The sequence below is a fragment of the Rhinatrema bivittatum genome, chromosome 5, assembly GCF_901001135.1.
Source record: "Rhinatrema bivittatum chromosome 5, aRhiBiv1.1, whole genome shotgun sequence".
NCBI lineage: Eukaryota > Metazoa > Chordata > Amphibia > Gymnophiona > Rhinatrematidae > Rhinatrema > Rhinatrema bivittatum.
In genome coordinates this window covers 236,324,804-236,341,194 of record NC_042619.1, presented here as the reverse complement: position 1 = coordinate 236,341,194, position 16,391 = coordinate 236,324,804, and positions in this window count along the sequence as shown.

Genomic DNA, 16,391 nt, shown 5'->3' with positions numbered 1-16,391 from the left:
AGAAAAAGCAGCACAGTCCCTTCAAAATCAAGAACGTGGTCAGTGTGGCCTTAGTAAGTTTATTTATGTATTTATGCTTTTTTATATACCGTCGTTCCAACAGAAGATCACAATCGTTCACATAAATTGCATTCGATTACATTGTATAATATTGTATTAACAGGTTCTTATTTAAAGTAATTGTGTCTATTTTAATACTATTGAATAATCAAAACATTCAAAGTTAACAATCTAAGGGGGTTATTTTCTAAATGTTTATCACGTGCGTTAGGGCCTTATCGCACACGAGAAGCCCCTATCGCACACGAAAATGGGCTTTTTGCGTGCGATAGGATGTTAATTAGCTGGAGGGGAGGAGTCGGGGCGGGGAGGGGAGGAGTCAGGCGGGGAGAGGGAGGAGTCGGTCACGGCACCGCTGCCGGCAATAATGTGAGGAACATTATATCCGGAAGTAGCGCAGCAAAAAGCACCACCTTTTACGGTGGCGCTATTTGTGCGAAAGGCTGCAGCTGGCCGCACTGCGGCCAGCCAAATCGCACTGCTGGGGTGCGAACGGCTGTGGCCTTTTGCAGGCCCGTCCCCTCCTTCGCCCCGCCCCCTTTTTTGCTGGATTCATCATTCTGCGAAGAATGATGAATCCAGCCCTAATATTGATATTTACTGTTTCAGTTTTGAATAGATTTTAGTCAACTATTTGCTGTGCTGAGAAGAAGTAATATTTCTGGAATAATAATGTTCATTAAATGGTTTATTTGATATTTCTTTACTTAAGTTCATAGGCTTTTCTGAAGAGCCAGGTTTTAAGTTCTTGTCTGAATTTCTTTTTTTCTGTTAACATTCTTATTGATTCGGGTAGTTTGTTCCATAGTTTGGTTCCTGCAATTGTGAAAATTCGTTCTCTTATTTGGGTTAGTTGAGTGTTCAGATTTGAAGGAATTGTAAGAAGATTTTTGTTTTGAGATCTGAGATCTTTTTGCGGACCGTAGCTTTTTATTGTTATTCCTGGAGGAGGTAGATCATAGCTGTTTATGATATTAAAGATGAGGGATAATACTTTGTAATGGATTCTGAACTTTATTGGAAGTCAGTGAAGGTCGATTAGAGAAGGGAAAATATGATCACATTTTCTAGTTCCTATAAGAAGTCTTGCTGAAGCATTTTGGAGAAGTTGTAGTGGTTTAATTGTGCTTGTGGGAAGGCCCAACAGAAGTGAGTTGCAATAGTCCAGGTCTGAAAATATTAATGTTTGTAGTACTGTGCAGAAATCTTGGAAGGTAAGTAAAGGTTTTAGACGGTGTAAGATTCTGAGTTTGGAATACCCAGATTTCATTATTTTGCTTATATGTTTTTTCATGTTGAAATTTTCATCTATCTGTATTCCAAGGTCACGGACTTCATCTGAGGATGTAATGTTGGCTATTCCAAGGTTGAGGGTGGGTTGTTTGAGATTTTTGTTGTCTCTTCTTAACCATGCTTTTTCAGTTTTATTTGTGTTAAGTGTAAGTTTTAGAAGAGAAAGTTCTTGTTGGATTGATCTCATGTATGTTGTTAAGGTTGCTGTAGTTCTTTCAAAGTTTTTATCAAATGGAACGTAAAATTGAATATCATCAGCGTGTATGATAAACTTCATGTTCAGATTTTCTAAGAGAGAGTGCAGATTGGAAGGAGGAAGATGTTGAATAAGGTTGCCGAGAGTACTGAGCCCTGTGAAACTCCTGTATCTACTGTGAATAGGAGTGTGAATCGTGTGATTGATCGTCTTAACGATCGATTTTGGCTGGGGGGGAGGGAAATCTTTAAATCATCGTCGTGTTTTTTTTTGGTTAAAAATTGTTAAAAATCGTAAATCGGGGGAGGGCGGGAAAACCGGCACACCAAAAAACCCTAAAACCCACCCCGAATCTTTAAAACAAATCCCCCACCCTCCCGAACCCCCCCAAAATGTTTTAAATTACCTGGGGTCCAGTGGGGGGGTCCCGATGCGATCTCCAGCTCTCTGGCCACGGCTGCGTTGAGAAATGGTGCCGGTGGCCCTTTGCCCTTATCATGTGACAAGGCAAAGGTAGCGCCGGCGCCATTTTGGTTCCTGGCTCCTGACGTCACGCGTGCAGGAGATCGCCCCCAGACCCCCACTGGACCCCCAGGGACTTTTGGCCAGCTTGGGGGGGTCTCCTGACTGTCGCCCGTATGACATAGTGAGGGCATAGGTAGCGCCGGCGCCATTTTGAAGATTGGCAATACGGCCCGCGTGCAGGAGGTCGCTCCCGGACCCCAGCTGGACTTTTGGCAAGTCTTGTGGGGGTCAGGAGGCCACCCCAAGCTGGCTAAAAGTCCCTGGGGGTCTTGATATAGAGAAGGGCAACCAAAATGATAAAGGGGATGGAATAGCTCCCCTATGAGGAAAGGCTGAAGAGATTAGGGCTGTTCAGCTTGGAGAAGAGATGGCTGAGGGGGGATATGATAGAGATCTTTAAGATCATGAGAGGTCTTGAACGAGAAGATGTGACTCGGTTATTTACACTTTCGAATAATAGAAGGACTAGGGGCCATTCCATGAAGTTAGCAAGTAGCACATTTAAGACTAATCGGAGAAAATTCTTTTTCACTCAACGCACAATAAAGCTCTGGAATTTGTTGCCAGAGGATGTGGTTAGTGCAGTTAGTATAGCTGGGTTCAAAAAAGGTTTGGATAAGTTCTTGGAGGAGAAGTCCATTAATGGCTATTAATCAATTTTACTTAGGGAATAGCCACTGCTATTAATTGCATCAGTGGCATGGGATCTTCTTTGTGTTTGGGTAATTGCCAGGTTCTTGTGGCCTGGTTTTGGCCTCTGTTGGAAACAGGAAGCTGGGCTTGATGGACCCTTGGTCTGACCCAGCATGGCAATTTCTTATGTTCTTATGTTCTTATGTGTGTGTATGTGTGTGTGTGTGTGTGAAGAGGAGAGAGCCTTCGTATTTAAGGCAGAGGGTGAAGAGCATTGGCGTGTGTATGAAAGAGGGCGTGTGTAAGAGTGAGTGAGTGAGAATGAGTGTATGTATGAGTATGGGTGTGTGTGTGTGTGTGAAAGAGAAAGGATAAAGTTTATGTAGCTTCCTTCCACACAACAATCTCAGGGTGACTGGAAATCAAAAGATTCTAGGTAGAGAGAACAGGGAATTTTTTAAATCATAAGAACATAAGAACATAAGAAAATGCCATACTGGGTCAGACCAAGGGTCCATCAAGCCCAGCATCCTGTTTCCAACAGTGGCCAATCCAGGCCATAAGAACCTGGCAATTACCCAAAAACTAAGTCTATTCCATGTTACCATTGCTAATGGCAGTGGCTATTCTCTAAGTGAACTTAATAGCAGGTAATGGACTTCTCCTCCAAGAACTTATCCAATCCTTTTTTAAACACAGCTATACTAACTGCACTAACCACATCCTCTGGCAACAAATTCCAGAGTTTAATTGTGCATTGAGTAAAAAAGAACTTTCTCCGATTAGTTTTAAATGTGCCCCATGCTAACTTCATGGAGTGCCCCCTAGTCTTTCTACTATCCGAAAGAGTAAATAACCGATTCACATCTACCCGTTCTAGACCTCTCATGATTTTAAACACCTCTATCATATCCCCCCTCAGTCGTCTCTTCTCCAAGCTGAAAATTCCTAACCTCTTTAGTCTTTCCTCATAGGGGAGCTGTTCCATTCCCCTTATCATTTTGGTAGCCCTTCTCTGTACCTTCTCCATCGCAATTATATCTTTTTTGAGATGCGGCGACCAGAATTGTACACAGTATTCAAGGTGCGGTCTCACCATGGAGCGATACAGAGGCATTATGACATTTTCCGTTTTATTCACCATTCCCTTTCTAATAATTCCCAACATTCTGTTTGCTTTTTTGACTGCCGCAGCACACTGTACCGACGATTTCAATGTGTTATCCACTATGACACCTAGATCTCTTTCTTGGGTTGTAGCACCTAATATGGACCCCAACATTGTGTAATTATAGCATGGGTTATTTTTCCCTATATGCATCACCTTGCACTTATCCATATTAAATTTCATCTGCCATTTGGATGCCCAATTTTTCAGTCTCACAAGGTCTTCCTGCAATTTATCACAATCTGCTTGTGATTTAACTACTCTGAACAATTTTGTGTCATCTGCAAATTTGATTTTCTCACTCGTCGTATTCCTTTCCAGATCATTTATAAATATACAAGCCGTTAAGCCCATAACAACGGGCTACATTAAAACATTTTTTTTCGGTTTGGTTTTCGGAAACGGCACTCTTCCTCATTTCTTTTCCCTCACTCCCCCTTCCCCTCTCTCATTCACCTTGGTCACTCACCCCCCTTCCTCCACTCACCTCCCTTCCCTCCCCTTCCCTCCCCTGCCCCCACTCAAACTCCTTTCCCTCAGCCTTATTCACCCTCTTTCTCCCACTGCCTCCCTCCCCTCTCACCTCCCCTTCCCTCATTCTCACTCCCTCCCCTCCTCAGTCACTCCCCACCCTCTCCCAATCCCATCCCTCACTCTCATCCCCTCTCGTCCCCTCTCAGTCACTACGCTATGTGACTCACTCCTTCCCTTGTGGCACGGCAGTCTGTTACTCTTGGCCCTTATTGGAAACTTTTTGTTTCTAATTTTCTTCCCCTCTGCCACTGATGCAGAGAACAGTGCTGGAGCTCCATCAAAGTAAAGGCTTGCTTTGCTCTCTTTCTGGGAGACCTGTGCCTTTAAGAAATCCGCTCAGGGACTTGAGAGGGAGGAGGGAGCAGGGAGCAGGGCTCTGGCTTTCACTTTTGTTGCTCTGCTTTGTGGGGAGTGGGGGTGAAGGATGCCCAAGAATGGCTGAGTCTCCCCCCCCCCCCGTGGGTTGATAGCACTGCTCCCCCCCTCCCCCCTGCTGCAGTTGCTGAATGTTTCCTTATCTGCGGGACTCAGGGGGCGGGCTGACTCAAATCTTCTCCATTCAGTTGTCTTCGCTGTGCTTCTGTTCAGCTGGAGGTAAGGAGCAAGGCCCCTTCGCAGCACGTGGGTCTCTACTGCATTTGCTGGCGACTCTTCTTTCCTCCTCCTGTCCCTGTTCGTGATGGTCTGGCCATCCCTCCCTACTCCTCCCCCCCCCCCCCCCGGCGGTGGAGGAGGGACGGGCTCAGGCTGTAAACATATCAGAGCAGCAGCTCCCTGCCCTTTTCTCCTCCCCTCTGTCGCTCAGAGTTCTCTGTGCCGCACATGCACAGTAGAGCTGCTCTCTACTGCGCATGTGCGGCACGTCGGTCAAGCTTCATTTATCTAGTTAGATTGAAAAGTAAGGGTCCCAATACAGATCCCTGAGGCACTCCACTGTCCACTCCCTTCCACTGAGAAAATTGCCCATTTAATCCTACTCTGTTTCCTGTCTTTTAGCCAGTTTGTAATCCACGAAAGGACATCGGCACCTATCCCATGACTTTTTACTTTTCCTAGAAGCTTCTCATGAGGAACTTTGTCAAATGCCTTCTGAAAATCCAAGTATATTATATCTACCGGTTCACCTTTATCCACATGTTTATTAACTCCTTCAAAAAAGTGAAGCAGATTTGTGAGGCAAGACTTGCCCTGGGTAAAGCCATGCTGACTTTGTTCCATTAAACCATGTCTTTCTATTTGTTCTGTGATTTTGATGTTTAGAACACTTTCCACTATTTTTCCTGGCACTGAAGTCAGGCTAACCGGTCTGTAGTTTCCCGGATCGCCCCTGGAGCCCTTTTTAAGTATTGGAGTTACATTTTCTATCCTCCAGTCTTCAGGTACAATGGATGATTTTAATGATAAGTTACAAATTTTTACTAATAGGTCTGAAATTTCATTTTTTAGTTCCTTTAGAACTCTGGGGTGTATACCATCCGGTCCAGGTGATTTACTACTCTTCAGTTTGTCAGGCTTACCACATCTTCTAGGTTCACCGTGATTTGATTCAGTCCATCTGAATCATTGCCCATGAAAACCTTCTCCATTACGGGTACCTCCCCAACATCCTCTTCAGTATACACCGAAGCAAAGAAATCATTTAATCTTTCCGCGATGGCCTTATCTTCTCTAAGTGCCCCTTTAACCCCTCGATAATCTAATGGTCCAACTGACTCCCTCACAGGCTTTCTGCTCGGATATATTTTAAAAAGTTTTTACGGTGAGTTTTTGCCTCTACAGCCAACTTCTTTTCAAATTCTCTCTTAGCCTGTCTTATCAATGTCTTACATTTAACTTGCCAATGTTTATGCTTTACCCTACTTTCTTCTGTTGGATCCTTCTTCCAATTTTTGAATGAAGATCTTTTGGCTAAAATAGCTTCTTTCACCTCCCCTTTTAACCATGCCGGTAATCGTTTTGCCTTCTTTCCACCTTTCTTAATGTGTGGAATACATCTGGACTGTGCTTCTAGAATGGTATTTTTTAACAATGACCACGCCTCTTGGACATTTTTTACTTTTGTAGCTGCTCCTTTCAGTTTTTTTCTAACAATTTTTCTCATTTTATCAAAGTTTCCCTTTTGAAAGTTTAGCACGAGAGCCTTGGATTTGCACACTGCTCCTTTTCCAGTCATTAAATCAAATTTGATCATATTATGATCACTATTGCCAAGCGGCCCCACCACCGTTACCTCTCTCACCAAGTCCTGTGCTCCACTGAGAATTAGATCTAAAAATGCTCCCTCTCTCGTCGGTTCCTGAACCAATTGCTCCATAAAGCTATCATTTATTCCATCCAGGAACATTATCTCTCTAGCGTGACCCGATGATACATTTACCCAGTCTATATTGGAGTAATTGAAGTCTCCCATTATTACTGCACTACAAATTTGGTTAGCTTCCCTAATTTCTCTTAGCATTTCACTGTCCGTCTCACAATCTTGACCAGGTGGACGGTAGTATACCCCTATCACTATAGTCTTCCCCAACACACAAGGGATTTCTTCCCATAAAGATTCAATTTTGTATTTAATCTCATGCAGGATGTTTATCCTGTTGGACTCTATGCCATCCCGGACATAAAGTGCCACACCTCCTCCCGAGTGCTCCTCTCTGTCATTGCGATATAATTTGTACCCCGGTATAGCAGTGTCCCATTGGTTATCCTCTTTCCACCATGTCTCTGAGATGCCATTTAAGTCTATGTCATCATTCACTGCTATACATTCTAATTCTCCCATCTTACTTCTTAGACTTCTGGCATTAGCATACAAACATTTCAAAGTTTGTTTTTTGTTTGTATTTTCATTCTGCTTTTTAATTGATAGGGATAAGTTAGAATTTTTTGCTCAGGTGAGTTTTTAGTTACAGGCACTTGGACTACTTTTCTAATTATTGGAACCTCACTGTCGGGATGCTCTAATTCTAATGCATCATTAGTATCCTTTAAAGATACCTCTCTCCGAACCATGCGCTGCTGAGCGACTGTCGGCTTTCCCCTTTGTTCTAGTTTAAAAGCTGCTCTATCTCCTTTTTAAAGGTTAGCGCCAGCAGTCTGGTTCCACCCTGGTTAAGGTGGAGCCCATCCCTTCGGAAGAGACTCCCCCTTCCCCAAAAGGTTACCCAGTTCCTAACAAAACTGAATCCCTCTTCCTTGCACCATCGTCTCATCCACGCATTGAGACTCTGGAGCTCTGCCTGCCTCTGGTGACCTGTGCGTGGAACAGGGAGCATTTCCGAGAATGTTACCCTGGAGGTTCTGGATTTAAGCTTTCTACCTAAGAGCCTAAATTTGGCTTCCAGAACCTCCCTCCCACATTTTCCTATATCGTTGGTGCCCACATGTACCACGACAGCCGGCTCCTCCCCAGCACTGTCTAAAATCCTATCTAGGTGACGCGTGAGGTCCGCCACCTTCGCACCAGGTAGGCATGTTACCAGGCGATCCTCACGCCCACCAGCCACCCAGCTATCTACATTCCTAATAATCGAATCACCAACTATGACGGCCGACCTAACCCTTCCCTCCTGGGCAGTTTTAATTTTGGGTATTATTTCAGAAATATTTTATTGGTTTTTAAGACCTTTTTGAAAATATTTGAGTTTAATTATTGAATGATGTTCTGTTTGTCAGCTGTTCTGAAATATTCTATCAGGTAGATTTTAAAAGCATTGCCCTATACATGTGTATGCGGGCCGCGCACGAACAATGCAAATTTAAGAAGCTGGGAAGTATATGCGTCAAGAATAAGGAGGCAGAAAAGGGGTGGATGCACGTAACCCCTGAATTTTGCACGCCATATTACCTGTTTAACTTTACTACTGGTCCTCATGAGGTGCAAATCTGGAGATTTCCAGGGGGAGGTAGTGGGAGACAGAGAGACAATCTGATACTCTATATATCTACCTAGCTTGCTAGGGTCTGTAGACCTTGTAACACTGCCCTCCCCCCCCCCCCCCCAATCCACCTTGAGTTGAAAGTGCCCCTCTTATAGTGGGAGATATATAGACTGTCAGACTGTTTTTCTCTCTCTCTCTTTCATAAAGGCTCCAACACGTATATGCAGTAGGGATACTATAAATGGTACACGTGATATAAAATTGAGCATATTTTTGCTCGCATGCCCAATATGCACGTTTATGGGTGCACACATGCTCCTTTTAAAATGTACTTGTATTAGTGTCGTTTTATTGTTATAATAGATGTGTTTCTTGATTTTTTTATTGTTTTATGAGCAGTGATGGTGTTTCTGTTGTACTGCATACAGAGTCTGGCTTCTTGTGGTTTCCAGTTCAGTTTTTGACTGCACATTTCTATTTATACTTTATTCTGTATTTTGTGAGGGTCTGTCTATGTTCTGCATGTGTGACCTAAGGTGAGGTATTCTGCTGGCATGTAATTTCTGTTTATTGATCTATAGCAGCCTGGCTTATTCTGTTTTCCTAAGAGGAGGTATATTATTGTTTTAGGACCTGGCGTAATATTTGCAGTGTTGCCTTTTCATAGGCAGGGTTGTTACTGTTTAAGTGCTAGCAGTTAGAGCTGTTTTGGTATGGGAGATTTGCTATATTGTAACTGTAATTCAGTTTATTCATGGCTCTCTGAGAGTCAAGCCCACGCCAAACGCACTTTACAATAGGCCTAATACCAAATAAGGTTCCAAGTGTCTTTAGACAGGGTTTTCTAGTTGGCACCACAGCAGTGCATGTAAAAATAATATACATGTTCTGATATTTTTACTTCAGAAGACTATGCATAATTCCATGCATAATTTTTAATTGTGTGTGGAGAAGGCCAGGAGGGAGGGAGTGCATGGCTCAAAGGTTTGCCCTTAGGCACATAATAGCCTTGCACTGAACCTGGAGAGAGTGAGCCACACACACAGACCCCCACCGTTCACCTATTTCCCATTTCTCCAGGAGTTAAAATATTGGAGAAAGGTGGGAGGCAGGTGGGTAGGGTTCATAGGAGCGTGGCAGGGTTGACAGCTTCCTAGAAATATTATCACTGATTCATTATCTGCCACTCATCTGAGATCTCTGACCCCTGCTTTCCCTCTTCTGCACTACTTCAAATCACCAAAAGGGCCAGACTACAAGGGGATCCCTCTTGATGATCTGACCTGTGCCATGCCTTGGTGGGTAGAGGGTAGGGAGTTCCATCTTATCCCTCGCCTCAGGCAGCAGATTCTCTTGAGTCGCCCCCTCGTTATGTAGCAGTACACACAGAGATTTCATTTTCAGATCTTCACCTGCACTTTCACATGCATACCCTGCGCCAGTCGCGTTTCCAAGGAATGAGCTTACAGTCCCAGACTGCAAGCTCCTCGAGGAGTATGAAAATTGCTTTCTCAAAGGAACTTCTGTGGGTAAAGTGGTGCTTAACCCGCAGAACTGGCCCTTTGGAAAACTGCACGCCTGATGTGTGCATAAAGTTACGCACAGGCACACTCCGTGCATGTACCTTTCTGCTCATAGAGCAGAGGCATTCCAGGCGGTGCAGTCTGGATCTCAGGCGCATACATTTTTTTTTTTTAATTCTGCACGTAAATTGTCTCGGCAGAACTAGGTGCACCAAATAGCAAGTGGAATGATGGGGGCATCAATTTTTCTGGGCTAATAAGTGGATTTAAGTGTATGTTTTGAAAATTGGTGCAACTCACGTGCCTGTTTGCCGGCTAACTTAGGCATGATGTTACAAAATGATCTCCTAAATGTTTTCGGTTTTTTTGTATTCTTCCCCTTTTCTCTTCTAGACAGCACATTCTGAGTTCCTCGGAGCACTGAGGCTGCAGATACCTGTAGAGTAAACAGAGTTGCTCGCAGACTGCATTCGTGCATCCTGCCGCATTTCCACACGCAATGTGCGAGTAGCTGCCTCTAGGAGCATTTTCCAGACTCTCCATTGATTTCTCCAAGCTAGGTCACAAGAAACAGCACAAGCAAAGGGGGCAAGCGCTGTGGCCAGCCGATGCAATAAAAAATGCGCCGAAAGCGGGCACCTACAAAACGCGTGTCCAACCGTGGGTTAAACAGTGCGCTCGGCTGAGCACATTGTATCGCATCGGCCCCTAAGAGTATTGAGGTTCACATTGCAGCCCAGGGGTGCATTTGTGGTTTAAGATGAAAGAAAAGAAACCACATATCACTGTAGTCAAATACTCATTTTTTGAAAACTGTGTTCTGCAGATGAATGATGTGGGGAAACAGTAATTAAACAGAAATCAGACAAGAAAGCTAGAAACTTTGTGAATCTCCCTTGCCCGAATAGTTGGAAGGTCAGAGTTTATGCTTATAACACTGAAAAGCTAAGCTAAAAAAAAAAAAGGCTTGTCATATCAAATGCAAAGAAATTTATTAGCTTGTTGAATGCTTGAACAGGCTAATTTCTTTAGATTTTTTTTTATGCCAGAACTGAAGGGCATTTCCCCAAATCTCTTTTTCTGGAGCTCTGCTGCCTGCTGATAGAGGAGGCTTGTCATTGGCAAGGAAAAGCATAATCTTATTTATTGCCATGGCAGGAGGGCTTCCCGTTAGCACAGATGTCATGTCCGCTGCGCAGGAGGCTGGCTCCGTTCCCCTGACAGTGTCTTTCTTATCCCCCACCCTTTTAGAGGAGAGGCCGAGTTTTGTAAATTTTTCTGGTAGCAGTCAATACATTCCAGAGACAGAAAGAATGTCCCCAGACAACGTGAATTTAGAGGCAAAATCTGGTTTGCGTGCTGCCTGACGATAAACATCTGAGTGCAAAAGATTTAAAAAGTCCACATCGTGCCGGGCGGGCAGGCAAGGCCACTGCTTCTTCCCAGCCAGGCCCCTCCTGCTGCTGGGGTCTCCTTTAAACAGAGTTCTGCCTATGCCGCTCCTGTGTGCTTGTTCGGATTTTTTTTTTCAAAAACTGGGCCTTTTTATTTTATGAAGGGCCGTTCTCTTCTGACAGTCCAAGCCTGCCTCCCTCCCTCGTCAGGGAATGCAATAACCCCTCTTCCCCCATTCCTGGATTTCTCATCGGAAAAGTGTCGGATCCTTTTTTTTAAAATTCATGCCTCATGGATCCACAAACAGAAACCAGCGGTGCTGGCAAACCTTGGTTTAAATAATGCAGCTGGCAATTATACAAAGTCGTTAAGATCCCGCTTTTTCCATTCTGATTTTTATTTCATTCTTCAGGCGAAAATAGTGTTGGATGTTTTCTGAACCGTTCCCTCCTATTTAGTCCTCCCCAAACAATATGAATCAGAGTTAAATGGGGGAGCTGGGGAGGGGGGTGGCTGCTCTTCATTAGAAAGCGCCCCCCCCCCCCACCCAAAGCAGGCCTCTGATACAGCAGGGATAGCCAAAGAGAGGATCATTGTCAGACCTCCCCTGCAGGTGACTCCCTGACACACATTACACAGGAAGACTCCAACTCCCCCCCATTTAACTCTGATTCATATTGTCTGTGAAGGATTTCAAAGGGGCATGGGATAAACACTGTGGATCCATAAAGTATAGAGGATGTGAATGAAGAGAAGAGGCATGGGGGTGGCTTGCGGGAATGACGGCTACTACCTGGAGATTAATATCCTTATTCAATAAACATACACACGGTTAATGTCCTTATTCAATAAACATACGCACACACAGTTAATGTGACTCCAACATTGCTCTATGCTTCAACGGCAAGAGGAAATGTGGAAAAAAGGATTTGCATCCACAAAAAAGCAGGGGAATAGCTTGCTTGTTATGGAAGTTACTACCCCAAACTAAATAAGCCTGATACTTCACTTTCAATGCATATCCAGCAGAGCTCCCTGCTTCAACGGCGGGGGGAAATGAAGAAAGATGATTTATATTCAGACAACTACCAACAAGGACTGAATTACAAAGTCTGGGTAAAACAAATAAGCATGGGTGTAGCTTGCTTGTTACGGCGGTTACTACCCCGAATCAAGCCTGATACTTCTCTTGGAATACATATCCAGCGCAGCTCACGGCTTCAATGGCAGGGGGAATGAAGAAAAGAAGATTTATATTCAAACAACCAACAAGGACTGAATTGCACAGGCTGGGTAAACAAGCGTAGGAGTAGCATGCTTATTACGGCGGTTACTACCCTAAACCAATTAGCTAGATACTTCACTTAGATGCAGCTCCAGCACTGCTATCTACATCAATGGCTGGGGTGGAAGGGAAATAGAACCAAAAAGTTACTTAAAAGGGACAAGAGTAACAGAGAAGTATGAAAAAATAAGTGTGAAAGCTTGCTGGGCAGACTGGATGGACCGTTTGGTCTTCTTCTGCCGTCATTTCTATGATTCTATGTTCCTACAGCTCCTACAGCAGAAAAGTGGATCTTAATCGGACCTCCCATGCAGGCATCACTCTGATAACAAGTAAGCATGAATACAGCAGGCAGAGCTGAAGTGCTGACTCAGGGAAGGAGAGTTTTTCTTTATAAATGAAGGCGTGGCTATATTAAAAGGTGCACACCTTTTATGTGCCAAAAATACCCAAGAGTTTGTCTAAGAAATAAAATGCATTAGGATAAAAAAGAAAGGAGACCCAGGAATAACAGCAAACAAGGGTGGTGTAGCACCAAGAATTAGTTGATAAAGAACATAAGGCTTGCCGTACTGGGTCAGACCAAGGGCCCAGCAAGCCCAGTATCCAGTTTCCAACAGTGGCCAAGCCAGGTCACAAGTACCTGGCAGGATCCCAAGGGGTAGAGAGATTCCAAGCTGCTTATCCCAGGGATAAGCAGTGGATTTCGGCAGCTCTACCTTAATGGATTTTTCTTTCAGGAACTTGTCCAAACCTTTTTTAAATGCACCTATACCAATAGCTCTCACCACATCCTCTGGCAACAAATTCCAGAGCTTAATTATGAGTTGAGTAAAAAAAATATTTTCTCCTATTAGTTTTAAATGTATTACCCAGTAATTTCCTTGTGAGTCCCCAGGTCTTTGTACTTTTTGAAAGAGTAAACCACCGATTAAGGTTTACTTGTTCCATTCCACTCCTTATTTTATAGACCTCTATCATATCTCCCCTCAGCCGTCTCTTCTCCAAGCTGAAGAGTCCTGACCTCTTTAGTCTTTCTTCATAGTAGAATTGTTCCATCCCCTCTATCATTTTGGTCGCCCTTTTCTAATTCTGCTATATCTTTCTTGAGATGTGGTGACCAGAACTGAACACAATATTGCCTCACGTAAAACGGGCGCTCATGACTGAGCGCCTGCTCTCCTAACTCGCGCCCAGCCACCTCTCCCGGGCACGCAATGCATTATTTAAATGAGGGTTGCACTAAAAAGGATGCACTAGGGATAAAGTGTGTGTCCCTAGCACGTCCATGGCTATGTGCTGGTTATGAAAACCCGCCCACAATCACAGGTTAGGAAAACAGATGCTCAATTAATGGGTGTCCGTTTCCCTAACCTGACTGCCGGCAAAATTTTTTTTTTTTCATACTGCTTCCTGTGGTTCCTCCTATTTAGTATTGGAACAAAAAGTGGTATTTTTGGCTTTTTTGTGGCTTTTGGGGGGGGGGGGGTTAGACAACTTGGAGCGCAGAAAGACTTGGGCTGGCATTAGGTTTTCTGTGTTATAACAGTGCACAGTGATTTTTTGCATCAGGGAGTAATAGCTAATAGCCTCATCTACATGCATTTACATGTGATGAGTGCTATTAGTTACGCGCTGGTTTGGGTGCATATTTTGGGCACGCTAATCCCCTTATTACATTGGGTGTTAGCCTAGCACGTCTAAAATGCGCGTCCAAGAACTTGTTAGCCTGTATGCTAGGCTCAGCGCACGATTTAGCATCAGCCTGAAGATGAGGTTGCACCATGGAGCGATACAGAGGCATTATGATATTCTCTGTTTTATTCTCCATTCCTTTCCTAACAATTCCTAGCATTCTATGTACTTTCTTGGCTGCTGCTGCACACTGAGCAGAAGATTTCAAAGTATTATCAACAATGACACCTAGATCCTTTTCCTGAATGGTGACTCCTAATGTGGAACCTTGCATTTTGTAGCTATTATTTGGGTTACTCTTCCCTAAGTGCAATACTTTGCACTTGTTACATTAAATTTCATTTGCTATTTGCATGCCCAGTCTCTCAGTTTTGCAATGTCCTCTTACAATTTCTCACAATCCTCTAGTGATTTGACAACTTTGATCTCCGAACAATATAGTGATGGGCCATGTTGGCCAAGCAGCCTCCTTCTACTCCTTGGACTTCCAACCTTTCCAGAACCAGTTCCAACCTCACTGCTGTTATTGACAAGGTGGGTCCGAAGCTAAGATCTCATCAGCCTTCAATTCTTCATTTGCAGCTCTTTAGATTCATCCCTGCCCCCTCCTATTTATTCCAACTAATACGGCAGCTGACCCCCAGCAGCTGAAAAGCATGGAACCACAGTTCCCTTGGAAACCACCTGAAATGTACCCTTAAAGCCAGTCAGTGGGTATTCCTGTTCTGCAAAGGCTAGGACTCTCTCCCTCCACTTTATCCCCAGGCCTGCCTGAGCAGCAGGCCCCAGTTCTGGAACCGAATCTATCTTTCCTGTAAGGCAGTGCTCCCACTGGAGACCATCAGGGGTGTCCACCACAGAAAGAATTGTGAAATCTAACCGAGTCCAAAGAAGAAGGAGGAGAGTACTGAGGCTTTCTATGGGAGAATGGGAAAAGGAGCATTTCATTGCTGACACATCCAACTGTTAACTGTCAAACTCAGAACACCTATAAATCATCATGAAACAGCCTTTGGCTTAGCGACGCAACAAAATGACAAATAAAATGCTGTAATTCACCAAACCCACAGCTATGAGAAAATGTTGGTAGGTTTTCATCCACTTTTTTTCACACCGGCAGCTATACAAAGCTGATCAATGGAGCTTTGTTTTGAAAGGATGTCTGTGGTTAGGTGAAAAGTTGCTGGAATCAGCAGTTTCACAGATAGAATGAAAGCTTTTGTTCTCATTCCGTGTTTTCCCCCTTAACAATTCCTGAAATGATGAAAGCCCGATTAGGACCACAACTTGTTACCCAAATTCTACAAAAGCACCTCTTCTCCCCTCCCCCCCCAACCACTGCTATGCCTTGGACTGCATATCCTTGGAACGTGGGAGTGGTAAGTGGGAAGTGGACAGTTGCTGATTTCTGCTCATGGCTGCAGTGCAGCAGCTATGATATGCAAACCAAAGCTACAGGAATGGCCCCTCCAGCTGATACGGTATCCGTTAAACTGCTGCTAAATCACAGTAACATAATAGACCATGGCAAATAAAGCCCAGATGGTCCATCCAGTCTGCCTGGTTATTCCTGTCTGCAGGGCACTAGCTAAGGATATCTCCCAGCTGTTGGCTGTACAAGCTTGACCACCCACAGGGTATTATTACTCTTTATCCAAATCAATTTTTGTTGGCTATGTTCTTTGTTGCTCTGTCATCCTAGGCAGACAAGTATAATGGCTCCCCCATAGGGAGTCTACCTGGCTTCATACTCATCAGAAACAGGTAAGCTGTTCCAGGGTTTTATTCTCCTGTGTCCAGGTTCTACATCTTGAGAAGCTCCCACAGTGCTTTGAAATGAGAGGACTGGAGCATCTCTTCCTTCTGACCTGCAGCCAGGTGATCATCTTATTGTTGGGCCAGACTGCATATGTTTGCTGCTGCACCACAGGTATGTAAACAAAAGCAAGTCATCACAATGTGCCCTATAGCAACTTCAAAATCTTTTCATCCTTTTAATTGAAACTTTGTTAAACCAAAAGGTCCCAATGTCACCCAGTAGGCTAAAAGAGCTGCAAGGCATAACTGAACAAACAATGCTGGGGATTTGCCTTTCAGAGGATTTTTGGATTCTAGCATTTCCAGCCCTTTAACAGTTCACCAATTTACAATTTCAGACCAGCGCACTCAAATCGGAATTCCTGAAATTGCATTTATTTATTTACTT